At 39.7% G+C, this 23,913-nt stretch overlaps 1 long non-coding RNA gene across 10 annotated transcripts in view; it reads left to right on the top strand.

Moving 5' to 3' along the window:
- Nucleotides 1–18,790: 18,790 nt before the first annotated feature.
- The window catches only part of LOC149470366 (uncharacterized), a 502,914-nt gene continuing 497,791 nt past the window's right edge, over nucleotides 18,791–23,913 (top strand). For all 10 annotated transcript variants that reach the window (XR_016309161.1, XR_016309158.1, XR_016309154.1 and 7 more), the window contains exon 1: nucleotides 18,791–19,275. This is a non-coding gene — a long non-coding RNA (uncharacterized LOC149470366). The remainder of the gene's footprint in view (nucleotides 19,276–23,913) is intronic.

The raw sequence follows: 23,913 nt of genomic DNA, 5'->3' as shown, positions 1-23,913 counted from the left end.
TGTCCTATTGACTTGCCTTTTCAAGAAAGTCATCTCTTTGGTGATAGTTCTAACAGTGGCATGCTTAAACATCGTGGTTCTCATTCTGCCTGCCCACATCTCCCTTAGGTATCTGTTATTGACTTTGAAGCCTACAGCTGTGCAGCTACATTACAATACTTAAAACCTTACCCCCTTTATTTACAAAGGGGTTGTTTTTTTCCCTAAATTCCTAGGTAAACCTAAGCTAGCCATACACTGGTAGAAAGTTGTCCAATTCTTGCTGAAACAGACAAAAGTCAAACTGTGGGAGGACCAGTAGACTTTTGTTGAAAGAGCTAGGTAGAAAATTGTCTACAAAAATGAGACTTAATCCAAGTAAATGCAATCATTGTTTGGGTATTTAACAGCCTTGGGTCAGCTGCTAAATACCATAGCCAGTAAAGGAGATTCCTCTGTCCCAGTTGTTTAGTATAGATGGAGGAACCAGATATAGATTTTATGCATTTCTTATGTTCAGTCAACAAGCTGAACAAAATAATTCTTTGCATGTATGGCTAGTTTTACTCTTCAGTTCGAACACTCAAGTTCTCCTACAGCTTTTACTCTGAACCTTGTATCCAGGTATCTGATCTTATGATGTTCCTGATTTTCTGGACTTTGTTACCCCAGTGTATGTAATATTGAATTATGTAGGCTCTACTCATTGTAGAAGTCTGTCCGCATACATTATTTGGAACCTGTTTTAGGGTATGAAAAGGACAGTGCCATCATCCCCAAACTGAATAAGATTGGAAAAACCCTCTAAATGTGGAACATTTAGGGCACAAGTTATATAGGCGTGTATATAAAACAATGAAAAACTTTATTGTGCAAGTTATAATAATATCACAAAAAAATGGTCAGCAGTTATAGGTTTTAAAGCAAACACAATTTTTCATTATTTCAAACTTTACACAGTTGGAAGGGCAAGACAGATGACACATTTTGAGACAGAAAATTCTCTTCAGAGGTTCCTGTAGTGTAACCATATTTATGAGTATATTGATATACAGTTTGGTGAAGATATAGTCATCATTAAACATATTCTACATTGCATGTATTACTTACCCTTCTATGAGAAGATGAATGCATCAACAACCGCCATATTAAGCTTTCCCTATTTAACATTGCAATAGGGACAAAAAGCAGCATAAACATAAAACTTACTTAGGCTGCTAAGTAAAGTGAGAACAATTGGATAGGTGGCAAGCTGAATGAAAAAAAAAGTCAGGCTTCAAATAAACTGCAACAAAGAGAAAGATGTATATAAATGGATGTTCAAATAGATGTTGCAGATGTTAAAAGAATACAGCCAAACAAGGAAGTAATTTGGTAGGAATAAATATTGATGTCCAATAGAATTAAACTAAAGCAGACAAATAGCTGGTCTGCATGGATATCCAACTAGTCTGATTGTGGCACAGCTGCAGAGCCCTAATACGCAATTTCTCTTTATAAGGGCCGTCTTCAGCCCATCAGTAAATTTCTTGCCCTAATACAACAACCAGGTCTGAGGACGCGATGATGCCGACACAAACAGAGGCCAGCCGGGTCGGATGGACACAGAATGAGGCTTGGATATTAAATCCTCATTTGAGGTGGTAAAAACTCCATTAAGCCCATGTAGCGCCCATCTAGATAGCCAGGATGAACTAGTTAAATTTTTTTTTTAGCCGAGTAGCAGTCTGGGGAAATAGCAGGGTCAAATTTGGGTCAGAGCTGAGAGGTTCTTCAGGTCGGTTCCTTGATACCTCCCAATGCTGTAGAATGTTAGAGAAGATTCTAGAAGTAGTTGGCGGGGGTGAGGAGGAGCTGGCCTGCACACTTAGAGGACTTTTGCCAATCCCCAAGCAGGAGGCTTGGCATGGGGCAGGGCAGCCTTTAAGTGTGACTGAGCCTGCTCAGCAGCACGAGAGTTCGGTTTGACAATATGAGGAAAGCTGAGATGCAGGAGCCTGGGAGGGTGCCCAGTGGTAAGGGGTCTACCTTTAGGCCGGGAACTGGAAAGGAAGAACACTCAGCACCACCGGTCCCTGGAGGGAGGACCACCTGTGGAGCCAGGGAGGGAGCTAGTCCAGCATAAAGCCTGAAGGCAGCCACCAACCCAACCAGCTCACAGGCAAGGACAGAGTGAGTAATCCTACACCCTCTGGGCTAGCTAAGGGGAAAAAGGATTCTGGTTAGAAATCTGACTAGCTCCTTACCCAGGACTGTTTAACTTACAGTGGTAGGCACTGAATCCCCTTGCCCAGGGATTCCTCCAGATAGCTGGCTAAAGAAGAGGATTTATCTTGGGTCTGGGGTGGTACACCAGGACAGGCTGGAGAGATCTCCCAGAAGAGAATTTCCTATCTTGAACGTGTATATAGTTGCCAGGAAGTTGTCCTCCGTTTACTGTTCCTTGGGCATCCCACACACCCCTTACCCCATCCATCTTCAATACCCTACGTCTAATAAAACTAAAGAAAAAAAAAACAAGCTCAATGACTATTTACTGTTTCCAGAATGTAAGTCTGTGGAAAATGCATGTTGCCTGGCTGTGCAGGATTATAAGGGCATCCCAAAACGTCAGCAACTCCTAAAGTGTAGTGCTACACATACAAAACACATAACATGTATGAAATACAACTCCATGGCATAGCAGGACTAACCCTGCAATTAGCATACATAATATCAGCACTAATAATATGCTGAGGGAGAAACCAGGGAAAAATTAGAAAACTATATACATAGGAGATTTTTTAGGGAATATAATAATAATTGCAAAGAGTGATATTATATGAATGGGGATAAAGAAAACTGGATGTTAACTCTATGAAAAAAGGAAACAAAAAAGGAGAAAAGAGGAGGAAACAAGGGGAAAAAGAAACACAATGTCTTCCTGTGAGCACTATACAATATACCATTATTTTTCACAACCTCCAGAAACAAAACCCTTTAAAAAAAGGCTTAAAGGAAACCAATGTATTTAATCCCAGAAATATTGCATTTAATCTATGGATCCACCTGAGCTCACATTGGAGGAGACTTTTATTCCAGTCTTCCCTTGTGGGTCCGAGTAGATCCTATCCAGGATCACTCGCCACATAGCGGCCCAACGGGAGTTTAACATTTTTTTACTTCATATTTTAAAGGTGGCATTATGTACGTCAACAGAATTCAAGTTTCATCTTGCCAACATAAAAACAATTACATTTGCATGTTAGTAAGTATATCCCCTCTTTAGTTTAGCAATTCACGTAATGCTTAGGTATAAACCCTTCCCCATTGAGTAAGGTGATAAATTTATTGTTGTTCATGTATCTGCAGTATATTAAACCTCCACAGTTATAGGTCCCTGCACATTTACATGAGTCTTGTTGTTTGAATTCACTTTGGATCAGTCTACACCTAATAGATCTAGCACATCTAAAAGGAAAAGCAGGAGCTGTTGGTATAAATGGATTAATATTCAAATCGATCGTAAAAAGATGCCAATATTTTTTATTGAAATATGAAAGGCATAACAAGTCATATACAGATACGGATCGCAGTCCACGCATGTCCTCTTACATGTTCTCCTGTAACACAGACGGGACCAAGACATTTAATTAAATTGTAGATCATCCTGAAACAAAGTCCTACAATAAAGCAGATGCATAATATATAACAGTAAAAATAATGATAACAGTATGTAATTTTGAGAAGTATGATGCACACTAGTCCATTGTGTAGGGAGATCTCAGATAACAGGACTGTGAAATGTAAGACAAAAGTGTCATCCCAAGGCATATACGTCCTATGTTTCCGTATTCGAAAAATGTAGGTTAGTTTTGTAGATAACCGTCACACCTGTACATGTATGAATACTCTGTACCATATGAAAAGTATGAAAAAGGTGTGAGAGAGAGAAAGAAAAGAAAAGAGAAGAACGTGTAAATGGAAGAGGAATATGAAAAGTAATATCATAATGGGGTGGGGGGGAGCAAAAAAGACAAATATATAGGGAAAAGGGGAAGGAGAAAAAAAAAAAACGGGGGAGGGGGGGGGGAAGGATGGGGTTTATAATTAAATAAGTGCAACCAAACCAGTCACATCAATAAGCAACGGCCAAACTGACACAGATTCCATCTTTAATTAAGGATACAGTTCGGTTAGACTCCATCTATGGAGCTATTCCTGAGTTGAAAGCTTTAAAGGCTTTCCGTGTCTCCAAATCTCTTCTTGTTCATTCCTTCATTAAACAGCGATAAGTATCAGTAGTTTGGAAGTGAGTTCAACAAGCCCAAGTCTTCCTGAATCTCTCGGGGTGTTCCTTTGCCACTGAAATCAGCTCCTCCATTTCCGCGATCCTGATGATCCTAAGAAGCCACTCTCGCACGGTGGGAACATAGTCTGATTGCCAATGAACAGGAATACACTGCTTTGCCGCATTTATCATATGTAAGGCAGGCGACTTACGATAAGTCCTCACAGGAAGTGAGGAGTGATGGAGTAAAAATTGTGCTGGGGATAAGTCTAGGGTGTATGTAGTTACTTGTGTGATTATGTCCAGAACTTTTCTCCAGAAGGCTGTAGCAGCGGACATTCCCACCATATATGTAGAAGTGTACCTGTTGCCTGGTAACATCTCCAGCATAAATCCGGAATGTTAGGATCAAATTTATGAATCACAGACGGAACTGTGTACCATCTGGAAAATAATTTATAGTTGCTTTCTTGTGTAGAGACACATATGGAACCTTTATGCATGTGATCATAAATGTGGTCCCAGTCCTCTGGTGAGATTGGAAGTTGTAGATCATGCAGCCAGGCCTCACAGGTCTTCCGAGAATGAGATGTATTGGCACTTTCAAGATAGGAATATAGCTTGGATATCAAATGCCTCTGGGGGAGGTCTGTAAAGCAGAGTTTCTCAAATGGAGTAGGTGGTCTTGAATAATCCTTTAGATGTGGAGAGTTTCGTAAAAAGTGGTGGATTTGTATATACATCCAAAGCGTTAGTGTAAGGGATGGCCACGCCTTTGTAATGTCTTCTCTAGATAAGAGCTTAGTATCTTTGAAAAATTTACGTACTGTTAGATTATCTTCACGGTTATACCCGGCGAGAAAGGTCGGAGACATCCCTGGAATAAAGTCCGGATTCATTTTGATCGGAGTTAGAGGGCTCGGAGAGGAAGAAAGTTCTTTTTTCTGGAACAACTGAGAGCTACAGCATAAAGTGGGACCTATAAGTGGGTGTTCCCGAAACTCAGAAGGAATGTGAGAGGTTTTCAGCCAAGGGGAGGTGGCAAGCGGTATCTTTGAGAAATCAGCCTCCACACCAACCCAGACCTTATGAATGTGGTTCGTGGTCCAATCTACTATTCTAGCTAGCTGACAAGACCTGTAGTAACGGGTAATATCCGGTAATCCAATACCTCCACTCTTCTGGGGCATAGTAAGTTGGGTAAAGCTAATTCTTGGGCGTTTATTATACCAAAAAAAGGAGGTACAGAGCGTTCTATATGATTTAAAGAAGGAGTTTGGTAATTGAATTGGTATCGTCTGCAGTAGATACAGTATTCTAGGGAGCACGTTCATCTTAAGTATAGCTGCTCTACCAAACCAGGAGAACCAAGGTTTATTCCACGTCTGAAGGTCTTTAGTGATGTTACGTAAGAGGGGTAAAACATTTTTGGCATAGAGTTCCGTAAGGTGGGTTGGTAATTGGATTCCCAAATAAGTGATAGCCTTAGACTGCCAGGTAAAAGGAAAATTTGATTTCGCTTGTCTAATCATATCTGGAGTTAATGAGACATTAAGAGCTTGGAATTTAGAAAAGTTGATTTTAAAGTTAGCCAAATACTGAAATAATTTGAAATCTTGTAGCAAATTAGGTAACGTGATATGTGGGTCAGTTAGGAAAAGTAGTATGTCATCAGCAAAGGCCGCTACTTTATGAATTTTGCCATTGATCAAAATCCCCTTGATGTTATCATTCTCTTTAATGCAATTCAATAAAGGTTCCAGTGTAAGAATGAATAGGAGGGGTGATAATGGGCATCCCTGTCTGGTCCCATTGCCGATCAAAGCCAAAATGTTTTAACGATTTTTAAAAACTGTAGATGTTGACTGGAAAATTTAGTTATGATTCGAATGGGATTTTTATCTGTGCCATGTTTATTTTGATAGAGCAGATCCTGTATGGTTTTACTGATTGGCTCGTTTGTATGCTTTTTTTAAGCATGTAAATGAATAACATCCAGATAGTAAGCATTGTTTTATTTGGTCTGCTTCAAATTTAAAAGACTTATCATCTAAACAGTTTCTTCTAAGGCACAAATATTGGCTATAGGGAATGGAATTTACAAGTGGAGTAAAGAATTGCCTACAGTTGGCTTGCGGTATAGGCTGCTTCCCAATATTCCCTCATCATTTTTGAAGATTTGAACATCAAAAAATTTTATTTTTTCATCAAAAGTCATGGGGAATTTTAGATTTAAATAATTTACATTGATCTTATTTACATATTCCTTATGGAGATTAGCAGGGCCATTCCATACCATGAAAATATCATCAATGTATCTATACCAAAATAAGTTTAGCATATAGGAATGTTAGTTCCAACTCCCCCGTGTACAGATTGGTGTAGGATGGGGCACAACATGTCCCCATCCCTACGCCCTGTACCTGGAGGAAATGGGAACTGTTAAATGTGAAATAGTTATGGTGAAGGATATAATCGAGGGATTCTACAACAAATTCATTGAACCACCAATCTTCACAAGCACGCCAGGAAAGAACGTGTTGAATACAGGCTAAACCTATACAACGCCTCAACATGAATTGCAACCAATGGATCTATCTGCAGACTATCAATAATTTGTAACAGATGGATGGTATCTCTGACATACAGTGGATATAAAAAGTCTACAAACCCCTTTTAAAATGTCAGGTTTCTGTGATGTTAAAAAATGAGACAAAGATAAATAATTTCAGAACTTTTTCCACCTATGAACTGTACAACTCAATTGAAAAACAAGCTGAAATCTTTTAGGGGGGGAAGTACGCATAAAAAACTAAAATAATGTGGTTGCATAAGTGTGCACACCCTCTTATAACTGGGGATGTAACTGTGTTCAGAATTAAGCAATAACATTCAAAACCATGTTAAATAGGAGCCAGTACACACCTGCCATCATTTAAAGTGCCTTTGATTAACCACAAATATAGTTCAGCTGTTCTAGAAGGTCTTTCGTGTCATTTTCTTAGTCGCATCTTACAGCAAAAGCCATGGTCCGCAGAGACACCAGAGCATCAAAAGGTATCAGTCAGGAGAAGGGTACAAAACAATTTCCAAGGCATTTACCATGGAACACAGTGAAGACAGTCATCATCAAGTGGAGAAAATATGGCGCAACAGTGACATTACCAAGAACTGGACGTCCCTTTATATTTGATGAAAAGACGAGAAGAAAACTGGACTGGGAGGCTGCCATGAGGCCTACAGGAACATTAAAGGAGCTTCAGGAATATCTGGCAAGTACTGGCTGTGTGGTACATGTGACAACAATCTCCTGTATTCTTCATATGTCTGGGCTATCGGGTAGAGTGGCAAGACAAAAGCCTTTTCTTATGAAGAAAACCATCCAAGCCTGGCTATATTTTGCAAAAACACATCTGAAGTCTCCCAAAAGCATGTGGGAAAATGTATTATGGTCTGATGAAACCAAGGTTAAACTTTTTGGATATAATTCGAAAAGATATGTTTGGCGCAAAAACAACACTGCGCATCCTCAAAAGAACACCATACCCAGTGAAGCATGGTGGTGGCAGCATCATGGTTTGGGGCTGTTTTTCTTCAGCTGGAACTGGGGCCTTAGTCAAGGTAGAGGGAATTATGAACAGTTCCAAATATCAGTCAATATTGGCACAAAAACTTCAGGCTTCTGCTAGAAAGCTGAAAAAGAAAAGGAACTTCATCTTTCAGCATGACAACGACCCAAAGCATTCATCCAAATCAACAAGGGAATGGCTTCACCAGAAGAAGATAAAAGTTTTGGCATAACCCAGCCAGAGCCCAGACCTGAATCCGATCAAAAATCTGTGGGGTGATCTGAAGAGGGCTGTGCACAGGAGAGTGGGCAAATATTGCCAAGTCAAGATGTGCCATGCTAATAGACTCATACCCAAAAAGACTGAGTGCAGTAATAAAATCAAAAGGTGCTTCAACAAAGTATTAGTTTAAGGTAATTATAGACCTGTTAGTTAAACTTCTATAGTTGGGAAGATACTGGAGAGTTTAATAAAAGACCACATAGATTAGTTCTTACTGAAAAAAAATATTTTAAGCAACAGACAGCATGGATTCATGAAAGACAGAAGTTTTCAAATAAATCTGATTTCTTTTTATGAGGAGGTGAACAAAACCTTGGACAGAGGGGTGGCGGTGGACGTGGTATACTTGGATTTTGCAAAAGCGTTTGACACAGTTCCCCACACAGCTAATGTGTAAGGTAAAGTCTACGGGCTTGGAAAGATCAGTATGTAAATGGATAGAAAACTGGCTAAAAGATTGTATTTAAAGAGTAGTGGTTAATGATTAATACTCTGCATGGTCTAGGGTTGTCAGTGGTGTACCCCAAGGTTCAGTGTTGGGACCCTTACTATTTAATATATTTATAAACAATATAGGGTCTGAGATTAAAAATCTCATTTCAGTCTTTGCAGATGACACCAAGCTGTGCAGTGGAATAATGTCCTTACAGGATGTCTTCAACTTACAAGCTGACCTCAATGCACTGTTTAATTGGGCAACTATTTGGCAAATGAGGTTTAATGTTGATAAATGTAAGGTTATGCACTTGGGGGCTAAGAATATGCATGCATCATACATACTAGGGGGGGTACAATTGGGGGAATCAATGGTGGAGAAGGATCTGGGAGTTCTGGTAGATCACAAGCTTAATAATGGCATGCAATGCCAAGCTGTGGTTTCTAAAGCGAGCAAAATCCTCTCTTGTATTAAAAGAGGTATAGACTCCAGAGAGAGATATCATATTACCCCTGTACAAATCATTAGTAACACCTCATCTGGAATATGCAGTTCAGTTTTGGGCACCAATTCAGAAAAAGAACATTGGGGAACAAAGAGAAAGTACAGAGAAGGACAACCAAACTGATAAGAAGCATGGAGGAGCTCAGCTATGAGGAAAGATTAGAGGAACTGAATTTATTCTCTCTTGAGAAGAGGAGATTAACATGTATAAATACATCAGTGGTTCATATAGTGAACTCGGTGTAGAGCTATTCACCCTGAGGTCATCACAAAGGACAAGGTGGCACTGTTTACGTCTGAAGGAAAAAAAATTTAATCTCCAAACATGGAAAGGTTTCTTTACAGTGGGAGCTGTGAAAATGTGGAATAGACTCCCTCAAGAGTTGGTTCTGGCCAGCTCAGTGGATTGCTTTAAAATAGATCTGGATTCTTTCTTAGATACACATATATATAACTGGATACTAACATTTATATGTAAAGTTGATCCAGGGAATATCCAATTGCCTCTCGGGGGATCAGGAAGGAAATTTTTTCTCTGCAGGAGCAAATTGGATCTTTCTTTGCTGAGTTTTTTTTTGCCTTCCTCTGGATTACTGTGGGTATAGGATTATAACTTTTTTTTTTATAATGGTTGAACTGGATGGACTAGACTAACTATGTAAAATGCAGCAACCGCGGTAAATGCAATTTTGCCGCGGTTTTGCTGCATTTTGCATTTTCTGCGGTTGCCGGTCAAATCATTCCTATCTTGAATGCGATCTTTCCGCGATCAGGAGAGGAAGATTTAACCTCACCTTAAACTCTGCTAAAAGCATATGTGTACAAATGCCAAAAGCTTCTAAACTCGAGTTTAGCAGCTGCTCTTGTACATGAAGCCTATAGGTGGAAAAAGTTCTGAAATTAATTATCTTTGTCTCATTTTTGTACATCACAGACGCCTGACATTTTAAAAGGGGTGTGTAGACTTTTTATATCCACTGTAAGTTGGCAGGCTGCTCAAATTTTCAGTTAATGATCAATTACCAGAAATTATTGGTCTACCAGGGGGGGACAGGAAGCATTTTTGTGCAATTTGGGTAAGGAATAGAAAATAGGGGTGCGTGGAAAACTAACTGTTACATGTTCCCATTGGGTGTTTGTGATGACACCATTAAGATAGGCTAGATCAGCAATGGGCAAACTACGGCCCGCGGGCCGTATACGGCCCGGCGGACCTTTTAATCCGGCCCGCGGAGCTAGGCTCCCGCAAGGCCAGTGGTCGGCAAGCCGCGGCTCTTTACAAATTTAGATGCGGCTCTCCTGTGTGCCGGGCGCCCGCTCCCCTCCCTCCTCTCCCCTCCTCTCCTCTCGGATGGCCGCCCCCCCTCTCGGATGGCCGCCCCCCTCCCTCCTCTCGGACGTCAGGACTCTGCAGCTGTCAGGATGTAGGCGGGGCAGCCAGGATGTAGGCGGGGCAGCGTGACGAACTCCTCTCACAGTCCTCCCTGAAGACCAGAACGGCGCGGGAATACGAGAGGAACGCGCGGACCAAAGGTAAGTGAATTGACACAGGGGGGGGACTTACTATATGGGGGACTTACTATATGGGGGATGAATTACTATAGGGGGGACTTACTATATGGGGAATGAATTACTATATGGGGGACTTACTATATGGGGAATTAATTACTATATGGAGGACTTACTATATGGGGAATGAATTACTATATGGGGGACTTACTATATGGGGAATGAATTACTATATGGAGGACTTACTATATGGGGAATGAATTACTATATGGAGGACTTACTATATGGGGGATGAATTACTATATGGGGGACTTACTATATGGGGAATTAATTACTATATGGAGGACTTACTATATGGGGAATGAATTACTATATGGGGGACTTACTATATGGGGAATGAATTACTATATGGAGGACTTACTATATGGGGAATGAATTACTATATGGGGGACTTACTATATGGGGAATGAATTACTATATGGAGGACTTACTATATGGGGAATGAATTACTATATGGAGGACTTACTATATGGGGGATGAATTACTATATGGGGGATGAATTAATATGGGGGATGAATTAATATGGGGGATGAATTACTATGTGGGGGATGAATTACTATGTGGGGGATGAATTACTATGGGGGATGAATTACTATATGGGGGATGAATTACTATGGGGGATGAATTACTATAGGGGGGATGAATTACTATGGGGGACGAATTACTATATGGGGGACGAATTACTATATGGGGGACGAATTACTATATGGGGGATGAATTACTATGGGGGATGAATTACTATATGGGGGATGAATTACTATATGGGGGATGAATTACTATATGGGGGATTAATTACTATGGGGGATTAATTACTATGCTTACTATGGGGGAATATTACTATACTTACTATGGATGACACATACACATCATTCATCTACTCTTGGTCCGGCCCCCGGGTCCAATATATGAACCCATTGCGGCCCTCAAGTCAAAAAGTTTGCCCACCCCTGGGCTAGATCAACAAATTGATCTGTTCCTCAAAATTCTACTGCACATTTCAAGATATTGAGTATTATCCACAATCACTATATTCCCTCCTTTATCTGAAGATTTTATAGTGATGCTGGAGTTTTCTGCAAAGCTGCAAACTGCCCGTCTTTCCTGCTGGGTAAGATTATCCTCAGTTGGATAAATTTTGAGTTTTTTATTTTCTTGACTGGTTAATTTACCAAATGCTGCCCATCCAAATTATGGCTGTTTTCCCTTTGTCCAGATATGTACTACGTGTATAATATTTTTAAAATTAATTTATGAGCAAACAATTGTATGTTTTTGACTGCCTCAGATTTGTTTATGTTGGCATTGGGACAAAAAATTAGTCCCTTGGTCAGGACATTGAATTCATTCCCTGATAGGGCATAGCAGGACAAATTGACCACACTAAATTCCCCCTCTTCCTGCTGGATATTTGCCTGAGTGGGGTCTAACTTTTCATTCTTTTTGGGGTGTTGGGATGATTGTGTTGGTGATCTAAAAAAGTGATCTAAAAAAGTATCTTTCGATATCTTCGGATTATTTTGCAAAGAAGTGCTGGGTACAGAAGGACCCGTAATAGAAGTGCTAGAGTCAGATTTACCACTAGGTGTATTGCCTACCACCGAGACTAACCTCCATTGGGACCAATGAAAGCTGTTTGCTAAATAGTAAGTTTTTTATGAAATTGCCCCTGAGACCCATCACCTTGGGGACTTCTTTTGATCTTACGTGATGTTTTATATTTCATGGAGCCTTGAGATAGAGCAGAATTGTTGAAAGAGGCATTAGAGGAAACAGATTGATTGTTAAAATATAGTAGCAATTTTCAGAAAATCAGATAAAACTCCGGACACGGACTTCTGAAGGAAGTGACTTATTTATTAAAAACAGCTTTGTTTTGACTCAACAGATGGCTTGTGCCATCTGTTGAGTGAGTTATAGAAAACGGCATGAGTGAGTTATAGAAAACGTCTTACAAGCGTATATACCAACGATTATGTCACAAAGCATACGTTCCTTTCCTACTTTCTATACACTCAATAGGCTTCCTAAACTCTGCAGAATAACCTTGGCCAGCAGCTAGAGATAAGAAATACCAGCGTCAATCCGGTACACAGGAAATAAGGCAGGGAGGAAGATGAGCCAAAAACCTTGCTTCTTCAAACACAAACTGCTAGAAGTGTTAAAGGGGAACTCTATAACATCTGGGTGCTACCATAATCAAAGTAGTCCTATTTTTAGACTGTTGATGGTTTGAGTTCCATTTGTAGGCTTTATGATCTTGGAATGCCATCTTATCTCTATGAAATTTCTTTTCCTTACCTATTAGAAGCTCTTTGGTAAATTATTCTGTATATTCCTTAATCTCCTCCTCATATTGCATATATTTATGATGATTTTTCAAAGGAGATAATGAGAAATAAATCTCATCTATCTTTTTATCAATATTATTTAATTTCCTATTGTTTTCTTTTAAGGGTCACTATGACATGCATTGTTGAATATGTCCCGTCTCCTATTGAAAAATAAAATTTGTCAGCCACAAAAACTGTAGCTGCGACTTTTAAAAAAGAGCCACTCACCTGTCCTTTGATACAACAGTGTGTGGGAGGTTTATCCCAGGGTGCAGTGTTTGTTTTATTGCCCCTATTTCTGAAGTATATAAAAACCTGTATTTCTGTTCAATAAACAGTTCCAGTTGCACCTAAGCTAGAGCCGTCTGGTCCTTGGTCCTGTGCCTCAGCGGCGAGGAAGCAGTTCTATGATGGAAGCACCATGGGGGGGTGCCAGGTGATCCATCACAGGGTATAGTCCTCTTTTTGCATAGGGTCTATTTGATCACTGTAGTTGTGCTTATACAGTATCTCCTAAGACCTGTCTCCCGACCCAGTCATTCGATAGCTTCCCCATTGTGGAATGCTTCAAAGATTTTCACTAAAATGTTTCAAAGTCTAAGTTTCTAGGAGTTTCTTTTTATACTAAGTATCATTTATGGGACTGTTGAATACAGTAAACGGGAACTGCATTAGAATGCTTCCCTTCATACTGTCCCTCAATACTTGTTTGCTTCTTTTCCTGAGTTGCAGACTTTGGATTTTGCACTATACACAATCTTTGATCTACCAGACCTCATTTTTCTTATGCAGGAAAGGCCACTATAACACCACTGCTTAAAGGTTTTCTCCCAGCAAACAGCTAAGTAGAAGCATATAAGGGAGCTGTTTCTTTGTCTACCTACCAAAGAATTTATATTTCTCTTCTTCCGCTCTTAAGATTTACACAGCCCTGTCTCACAGCACAGTCCTGCCAGGCAAGACAGGAGACCTGATTTTCCTCTCTGCAGTTCAGTAACACTTAAAGATCTTGTCCCTCTGCCAGGCTGTGACTAGACAGTTAAAGGCAAAGCAACAGACTAATACGTTCATCTTTCTGTCACTCTGATCTCTCCTCTTATCAGCATGCTCCTTGCCCTACAACACAACTGATTGGATCCTTTTGCTGCTTCTCCTTCATCCAGTCTAGGTTCTGCTGTACATGAATGAGGCTGATACAACTTTAGGTAAATACACTGCTTGCAAATAAAAAATACAATTTGAGTGCATTTAAACCTAAGGACAAAAATGGTATATATTTCAGCTTAAGTGTCCTTAGATGTGGTGACTGCATTCATTTTTTATTTCTCTGCCGATGTTTACCCTTTGATCCTGCTAGTAACAAATTTCCTAGGATGAAAATGTTCACTCACTATGCTGTATCTATGGAGGAGTAATGTTGCCACCTGGTTTGATCAATAGAACATCTCATTGTCTTAATAATATAGGGAGAGTGTTCTGTAAGTCACAGAAGAGAACTGGAAAGACTAAAAAGATTGTTTGAGATTTCAGGTCAGTGCACAGGAAGTCACAAGGGCACTGGATTTCTGGAAGGATCAACCATTTTGTTCCGTTCTTGCAGAAAATGTACCTAGCCCAAAAAAACTAATGCAACCACCACATCTAAAAACTGTGATCTCCAATATATTATATTCATTTCCTTTGATTTAGATATAGTTTAACCCCTTGTCTACCAAGATATGTTTACAATCATCCTGGTACTCAAATGACTAAAACAAGCTCAGCTTAGTATAGATTTTTTCAGTTTTCAGTAAAAGTGATCTGGGTGTCTCTAGAGCCGCCTGATCATTTTTAAAGTACCAGGAACATCTGTTCCCTGATCTCCTCTGCAACCAAACTTGGAAGCCATGTTTATTACATCACATCCAGGTTCAGAGCTACTGTAGCTAGTTGAAGGCAGGGGAGACATTGGGGGTTTACTAGACCCCTGATGTCTTTATTAAAAGTACCTGTCACCTGCCTATACTGTCTCATAAGGGTTTTTTTAGCTACTTGTGATAGCAGTAAAGTTACATAAAAAAAACTACCTGTATATTAAAATAAATAAAAATCATAAAAATAAAATTGAAACGCATTGCCCCATATACACCTGAATGCAAACACATACATAGGTCATGCACGTGTATGTAAACATAAATTGCACCAGACATATGTAGCATCCTTCTAGGTAGCTAGGGCGAGCTAGACCCCAATGGCTAGAGAGGGGCTGAGCAGCAGCCCAGGTGTATTAGCCAGACTGGGGTCAAATTATGGTGAGGGCTGAGAGGCTCTGCAGGCCACCCCTCTGGATTTTTCCCCTGCTGCTGAGCTTTGAAGGAAGGCTTTAGAGGCAGTGGGTAGATCCGAGGAGTGGCTGGTTGCACTCTTGAGGGACCCCAGCCAAACTCCAACAGAAGGCTTGCCAGGGGGCTGGGACACCCTTAAAAGTGTTGGAGTCTGCTCTGTAGCAGGAGAGTTGGAGGAGAGGGCGAGTGGAATATGGAGATGTGAGGCTGAAATGCAGGAGCCTGGGAGGGAGCCCTGGCTGGAAGGGGCTTACCTCTAGGCAGAGGGATCTTGACAGGAAGAAAACTGTGGACTTCACTGGCCCCCTGAGGGAGGACCCCATGGCAGCAGGGAGGGAGCAGTGCAGTTGATAGGCCTGGTAGCATCCACCTACCCAACAGCAGCACAGGAGAAGGATTCAGTGAGTACTCATTCACCCCCTGGGCCAGAAAGGGGAGAGAGCATTTGGGTGGGGAACCTGACTAGCTCTACACCCAGGACTGTTACATTTCAAGTGGCAGCTTTGGACTCCCTTGCCCAGGGATCCCTCTAGACAGCTGGAAAGAAGAGGATTTATCTGGGGTCTGGGGTGGTATACCAGGAGAGGATGGAGAGTTTTCCTGGAAGAGAAGTTCTGACTTTGGGACTTGTAATATAGTTCAGGAAGTTTGTCCTCAGTTACTATTCCTTTGGGAATCCCATACACTGCTTACCCCACCCAAGTTCTACATCCCTAATGAAACTTAAAAAAAAGGCTCAAAGGCTCAAGGATTGGTTTTCTGTCTCCTGATGCAAGTCCGAATGGAAAATATGTGATGCCTGGCTGTGCATGACTATTGGGGGACCCAAATCTCTTTCAACTCCTAAGGGTGTAGTGCTACACATATATCACCATGGAAGTCGGAGTGACAGCAATAATCCTAGGGCCATAATTTCTGGTTAACTCTAAAACTGGTAAACTCTTAAACTGATAATCTGAAAAGGCTTGGAAAATGTCGCTTATTGAGAATTTGGGGTACCATAGGTTTTTGAGGTTTAACGGGTATGTGCAATTTTAAGGCTCAATATGCTTGGTATATCTTTACTCGACACAATCCCATCATTTGTGTTTTACCAAAAAGTTGTGTTTGTTTGCATTAAACCTCGCTTTAGTTTGTACTTTCCTGATGTTATGCGAATGATAAACAGTTTGCAAATATCGTGCCACACTTTTTCCATTGTCTCATATGGGACCTATCATTTAGCCAGCGTCTTAAGCTGGGTACACACTAGAAGTGTTTTTTTTTGTTCAACCAAGTGGGCAGAACAAAAAGAGAATTGTGAGATTGCTGTACTAAAGCAACTGATGTTGGTCCACTGTGCCTTTGTATTCTGACAGTAGGACAGGCCCCCTACTAGAACACACTGATCAGCATACGTAGCCATTGGCTGCCAGCGCTGACTGGATGTGAGTCAGTTGATGCTTTCCCAGCATGCCCATTTGACAGAAGCTGGATGTGAGTCTGACTTCTGTAGAACAGATGGCTTTATACATAGGCTGAAAGTTGGACAGTTCCCGACAAACCAGCCAAATTTGGCTTGTGCGTACAAGACTTTATTTTTTAATGTGATGACTAGGACAAAGCACATGGCCTCCACAGCTGAATGCCCTAATATTAGTTAATTGATTATATATCCAACTTTAAAAAAGAACTCGGGGATAATGATAACATTTTCACATTTTCCCTGTGTAGTTAGACAAAACTGAATGTGATTTATATTTCAATTGCATGTTGTGTACAAAACTCACAGTTTTAAAAATCAGTGATGCCATCTCTTTACACAGAATTTTCTCTATCCCCTAGGTTTCAGGAGGAGGGATCTTTGAAGTGGCGACATCACTTCCTGTTAGTGTTTGTTAGCACCTACTAAGACTACAAATTCCACCATGCCCTGGGATTTAGAGTATGAATGGTTGGCAGTGTGGGTGGGGCTGTGGGCGTTTATGTGGTGAATATGTGTATGGCATGAATCAGACTCCTGGCTTGTCCATGTAACTATGCTGCACAGTGGGAGGACACAAGAGTCTTAGACTCCCTGTGCCACTGTACAGCATAATTAGATGGACAAGTCAGGAGTCTGATTCATCCCATACACATATTCATCACATACACATTCACAGTCCTGCCCATATTACCCCCCATTCAGGCTGCATACACTCAGTAATATATTAAAGGACTGTTTACTGTCTCAGTAAAGCAAGCTCTTGCTGCAGTGGGTGGACTGGAGAGTCTCAAACTCCAAGTCTGATCCACCAAATGTACAGCATAGTAAGATAGAAAAAACATGAGTTGGAGTCATCCTATACATGCCCACAGTCCTGCCCACATTGCCGGGTCCCTGCCATAGCTAACCACAATCAGATGAGAACTCAGAAGTAAAAAGACTGAGAACCTTCCCTCTGGGAGGTTGTGATTTTGATGCTTGGTGAAATCAGATTGTACTAGACAGCACTCTCACCACTTGTAAGGGAGGAAAAGAGGGACTGCAGGATTTAAAGAGAGACATGGCAGCAACTTCTATCCCTGTATGACCTGTATGAGTTGAACTTGTCTTTTACTGAATCAGTAATCATGTGTCTGGAGACCCAGAGGAGGGCAACAAGTTAATCTGTTGTCTGCCGGGAACTGTTTTTTTAAGGGCCCCAATTTTGCCAGCCAACTTTTTTTTTTAATTATAATTATTATTCACTGGCCAGTCTGACAAAATGGTGACTGTTATAGCAAGCTAGGACTGCCTTTATATACTGTTGCTAGGTAAATGCAGTTCAGGTCTGTTAATTACTGTTGGTCAGTATACTGCAGGTGTTAACCATATTTCTCAGAGTAATGTCATTGCCTTACTGATTGTTTGTAGTACATTTGCATATTCTTTCTTCTTTTATGTTATGCTTTGCCTAAAAAATAGTTTGAAATATGTCAAGGTGTACTGGGTGAGTGAGGTGTGTCGTCATCAGGTGTGCAGAGAAATCACAAAACAATTCAGCTGCTTCTGTGGGGTTAGTGGTACAATATCAAAATGATTTACTCTGGGTGTAGCCATATTCAGTAATTATCAGTCATGCAGAAGTAGTGAGAGCTCTGACTACATGCAGCTTTTATAATTTTTTGAGGTTTAAAAGAAAGAGCCCAGCCTTTTGTTTTCCACTGTTAAGTATTCGGCAATATAATCAAGAACCTAATTAGTAACAGTAAGTTTTACAATTTCTCAGTCTGCTTTGCAGCACTGTAATCTCACTTCACACGTGACAGATTCACTTAAAACCTGCCTGTGAAACCAATTCTCATGTAAGGATAAATAGGTAGATTCTGCAATGCACTGGTAGAATTAATAGATTTTATTAAGTAGTTTGGACGCTTAAATATAAGAAGTTAATTTGCAGCTGCTAATCCCACTAAAGTTTTGAATGCTTGCATTCTATCTCCTCCCCTGTCTCGTTCTCTATGGCTAAGGTTCCAGCCTAATTAAAAAGCACCACATCATTGTTAAATAAAACTGTACCCAGGATTACCCTAATTTCCATATGCAGATTTATCTGCACTGACAGTCCTCTCTTTCCTCTCCATCTCCCTCTCCGAGTCTCTCCCCATATCTTTGGGTTCTGCACTGAGAGTGCCTCTGATACCTACATTCCTAATATCCACACATACATGCACACTATCAAATTATCGAAATAGTAAGAAAATAGGGAACTGCTGTGCCTGATGAAAGACACGCTGCATGCTCCTGGTTTTTTTCCTCTCTTCTTTTCCAACTTCTCCAGCCTGTGGATCCAGTCGGCCGTGGATATTAAGGCAAAACATCAGGCAGCGACCAGCAGCTGCATGTGATTTAACACTGTACAAAAAGGGAGAATTCACAATCTAAAGAAAAATACCTTTGACATGGCAGTGAAGAGTTTTTCCAAGGGATCCACATCTTCATAACTCAGGAGTTCTCTTGGACCTGAAAATCTTGAGAAATACACCTTCTATTGGAACAATAAAAGCCAGGGTAAGAATTTTTCAGTAGATATTTTTCATATCATTGATAATGTAAAGCATTTCAAACATTATTTGTATCTTATACCTTTGAGTCATAGAATGCTAGGACAATATTATTTTTTCCACTAATGAAACTAGACTAATAATACAGAAGCATATGCGTGTTGCAAGCTTACACATAAGAAAGGTCACTGACAATTAGGTCTTGTTTTGTGCGCTAAAAGCATTAAATATTTCCATTCGGATTTCATCTCAGCCCTGTAGACCAACATTTTCAGACAAATACATTAAAGCTTTATGTGTATTTTTACTTTCATGCAAATATTTGAACTTTGATTAAAACAGTAGTTTCCTGCAATAAAGTAATTAATGTTGCAAAATTAAGTACTGTATTTAATTTGTCTGTTGTAAAGCAAAAGAATAAGGTAATAATTTTTATTGTACTATTCAGTCTCAAGACGTTCTCTGTGTTAATTGGGTTAAAAAAAATTGCAGCACTTATTAGAAATTCTAATTTCACAATGCAGCGCTGACAATACGCTCAGCCTGTGAATTATTCACATCTTTAATTTGCTCACTTAATGACAGCGTTCTGTAATCAGAGAGCAGAGCCTGCTTCCCATGCATTATGTATGACGCTCAGGACTTAAATGCAGGACATTATGAAGCTCTCAGTGGTTAGGTAATTAGTTTTCCACAAGGCGGTACTTAGATATTAAAGTACTGGAACGCATATTTCAAACAAACTGCACGCTGTAACTAATGATGTTTTATCCCAAGACAGCCTTGTTCCAATATTTTTTCTAAAGAAGCACTTGTGGATCCTAGAAAATAAAGACAAGTATAACATGGTGTGATGTTGGTTACATTTTTTATTTTACATAATTTTATTGTTGTCTTAATGGCTTAACACACGACCTTAAAATTGTTTTTCTTTTCTCATGTCATTTAAATGCTTTTTTGCACAATGAAACACAATCTTTCTGGGTTTCTATGATATTTGAACATATCTGATCCCTCTTGTATTGTAACTGTACTGTGCTGTGCTAACTGTTGGTGCTATATAAATCCTGTATAATAATAGTAATAATAATTGAGGATTATCTTAGAATAAATCTATAACTCTAATGTAAGAACTGTGCTAGTGGCCTATTGAAGGTGAATGCTGTAATATAAATAGTGCAACAGTTCTTCAGCCTCTGGCACTACCACTTGACCAAACCATACAAACAGCATGGGCCATGGATTTCAAATTTGCTGTTGTAATGAGCTGGAATACTTTCTGGACATTAATGTTTTAATTCCAATCCTAATTTACTGTGATGTAGCATGATAAACTTGTCTTAACTACCTGCTGGAATTCTGGATAAATATCCGAATGTGTTTCTGCTACATTCCAACAATGACATCCTCTATGATTGCCTTGCCAGAGTCTCTGACAAACTCTGGGGAGAAAACTTAAAACTGATCTAAATCAATTAGTGCTGTAATTTATCAACCTCAGTGTAAAAAAATGTTTTCTTCTTCTACCCTTTTAAAGCCTATCTAAACCCAAAGTGTATCTATATAATGTATTGCAGCTTGTTAATCCTGCTTTAGTTTTATTTTTTTAGGTTTATTTATTCTCTTTATATTTATAGTAATATCACCTGGTGATCTGGCCTGTAAGTTTGTTATTTTTCAGCTTCCTTGTTCATAATGTTTATTGATAGAAAGAGTAAACTATAAACAAATATAGAAAGAGAACAGTACAAGGCATGGAGCAACATAGGAAAACGCATGGTACAGTGTTCAACAAGTGGGTGTACAATACAGTTACAGGAGAGTATCAACTCATATATAATTTGTGCACCATGAAGTACAAATTAACAAATAAGAACAGGATAATCTACTAACCAGACCCAACTTCCTTTAAAGTGACACTAAAGGTAGAAATACTCACCTATTTTCTAGTGGTTCAACGCCCGCGAGGTCCCTCACCGGCATCTTCTCCCCAGCTTCTTCATGGTGGGGATGACATCACTTCCGTACATGCGTGGGAATCTTTCATCCCAGCACAGTGGCACTTTGCTGGAAATGTAAATGGAGCTGTGCATGTGCAACTCCACATACATTTTTTCAGAGGATTCAGAATAGTCAAGTGAGTTTATTTTATTGCAGAAAAGACATTGCATGCCTCCTCCACAATAAAGAGCCAGCCTGTTTGCATTTTTTAAAAAAATGTTTGCATTAAGTTCCACTTTAATAGACCAAACTGTCCAGAAAAAGTGGCAGTTAGAGGGTTGAGATAAACCATTTAACACAAAGAGGGTTGCATACAATGGTCAGTTTTTATATATTTGTGTAAAATCTTTAATACAAAACTGGTGCTGTAATTGTTAAAAAAAAGGTTATCTGGAGTGTGGCTTTCAGTTGTCCAGTCTATCTAAATTTTCTAGTGCATCTAACACTACCTTTCCCATTGATTGACGATGCTGTTGTCCAGTGGTGGCTCCTATTGCTCCTCCATAGAATGTAGCCACCCTAACACAGGGAGTGTGTTACTGTCCAGATGAAAATAAAGAAAAAAAAAAGCCTTAAAAAAAAGAAAACAAATTCAGCAATAACATTTAAGATTTGGTAAGCTGCCATTTATTACATTTTGTTGGGGTTTAGATACAATTTAAGGGCACTTTTTTTTATCATATATCATCACCACTTGAGCCATTTGGGCTCTAACAACAAATCTGCTTTGAGTTGTCATAAATGTAGTCCAGAGGTGAAGTATGAGGAAAAAAAAGGGATTTTTATATATATATTTTTTACTCACAAGGAATGTGCCTCTTCCACCTTGTACTTTAAATTTCAATATGTTTATTAGGATTTTTAGAAACATTATACAGAAAGACAGAAAATGCAACCCACCAACACGACGAGTTGTAGAACATCAAGCAATGAATTAAAGTACAATGTGTTGCAATGCAACAACAAAATCAACCAATAAAGTGCAATGAGAGGAATACACTGGTAGCACATTCAGATTCTGATCGATTATGAGCAAATTGCACCATAAACAGATTAGTACAAATAATATCATTAAAATAGTAGACAAAAGTAGAGAGAACAAAAAGTGAGGAAAGAACTGAGGAAGAAAAGTAAAGAATAAAACCCTGAAAAGAAATAAGAGAGAGGGTCAGCCAAGAGTCCGTTAAATAGCAGAAATATACCGAATCCATGGGTCCCAAGTGCTCTCAAATTTAGAAGTGTTGTTATTAAGTATACTAGTAAGTTTATCATTAATCATAATCCAATTAAGTTTCTGTTTGACTAAGTCCAGCGAGATTGCTGACTGTTTCCAGTGTTTGGCTATCATAATTCTCACCGCCAACAGGATATAAAGAATCAATTTAACCGATTTCTTGGGAATATCAGTGGCCAATAAATGAAATAGAGCTATTTTAGGGGATCTACGAATATTAACCCCAGTTACAGAGTAAAGGAAATTAAAAAATGGATCCAAAACCTAGTCACCACAGGGCATTTCCACCATATGTGGAGCATAGTACCCTCCTGTCCACAATGTCAAAAACAGCTGGGTGACACAGAAGGGTACATTTTAGCAAGACATGTAGGGACCAAATACCACCAAAGAAGCGTTTTGTAGTTAGATTCAATGAGTGTAGTCTTAATTGAGATTTTAGGCAAAGCATTAGCCGTATTCTGCCAAGTGTCTAACTCCAGAGAAATATTTAAATCCCTTTCCCAGTGCACCATATAAGAGAGCTTAATATTTGGATCAACAAGGGAAGTATATATATTAGATAGATGACCTTTCATAGTCCCCATAGCCTCACAGGAGTCCTCGAGAGGGGTGAGCTTACAGGGTTCCATTAGTAATTTAAGCATGCTAGTGATAAAAGACATTATTTGATGACTGCGAAACAGTTCGCTAGAAGGCAGGTGGCATTTTGTCTGAAAATATTGGAAAGAATATGGATGAAGTCCTTCCAAATAATCCCTGATATGCAAAAAGCCCTTATTGATCCACCATTGAAACACAGATGGTATTAAACCAGGTGTGAATTCAGGATTACAAAAAACTGGGGCCAGAGAGGTATGTAGGGAAAATAAAGGCTTGCAGGCCCATCATCTATCCCAGATTGTTAAAGAATATGATAATGCAGGGCAGAGGATGGGAGGACGCAACCGACTGGGAAGCTACATAAGGGAGTCAATAGCATACGGACAGCAAGATAGGGCCTCAATGCCAACCCCTTGAGGTACATAGCCCCTAGATGTAGTGCAGGAAAGCTGCACTATCTGAGTCGCATGAAAATAAGTCATAAGATTAAATAAGTCATAAGTCCCAAACCACCATGCTTTTTCTGAGAAAATAAAGTTGACTTATTGACTTGAGGACGTTTACCTCCCCATATAAATCCAGAGACAGCAGATTGTAAGAGTAAGATTTCCCATCTGGGGACTGCAATCGGCAACGTCCAAAAATAATATAGCAGTCTTGGCAGAAACGTCATTTTAACAGAATTGATTCTACCAAACCAGGATAAAGGGAGATCTGGCCAATTATGTAAATTGGTCTTGAGTCGTTTAAAAAGAGGGGGATAGTTAGCACGATATAGAGTTAAAATAGAGCTCCTGAGATGGATCC

Source organism: Staurois parvus, unplaced genomic scaffold (assembly GCF_062004578.1).
Source record: "Staurois parvus isolate SC_StPar_1 unplaced genomic scaffold, SC_StPar_1.0 ptg000048l, whole genome shotgun sequence".
NCBI lineage: Eukaryota > Metazoa > Chordata > Amphibia > Anura > Ranidae > Staurois > Staurois parvus.
Note: the sequence above shows the minus strand (reverse complement) of the source record. Positions and strands in the feature narration are given on the sequence as shown.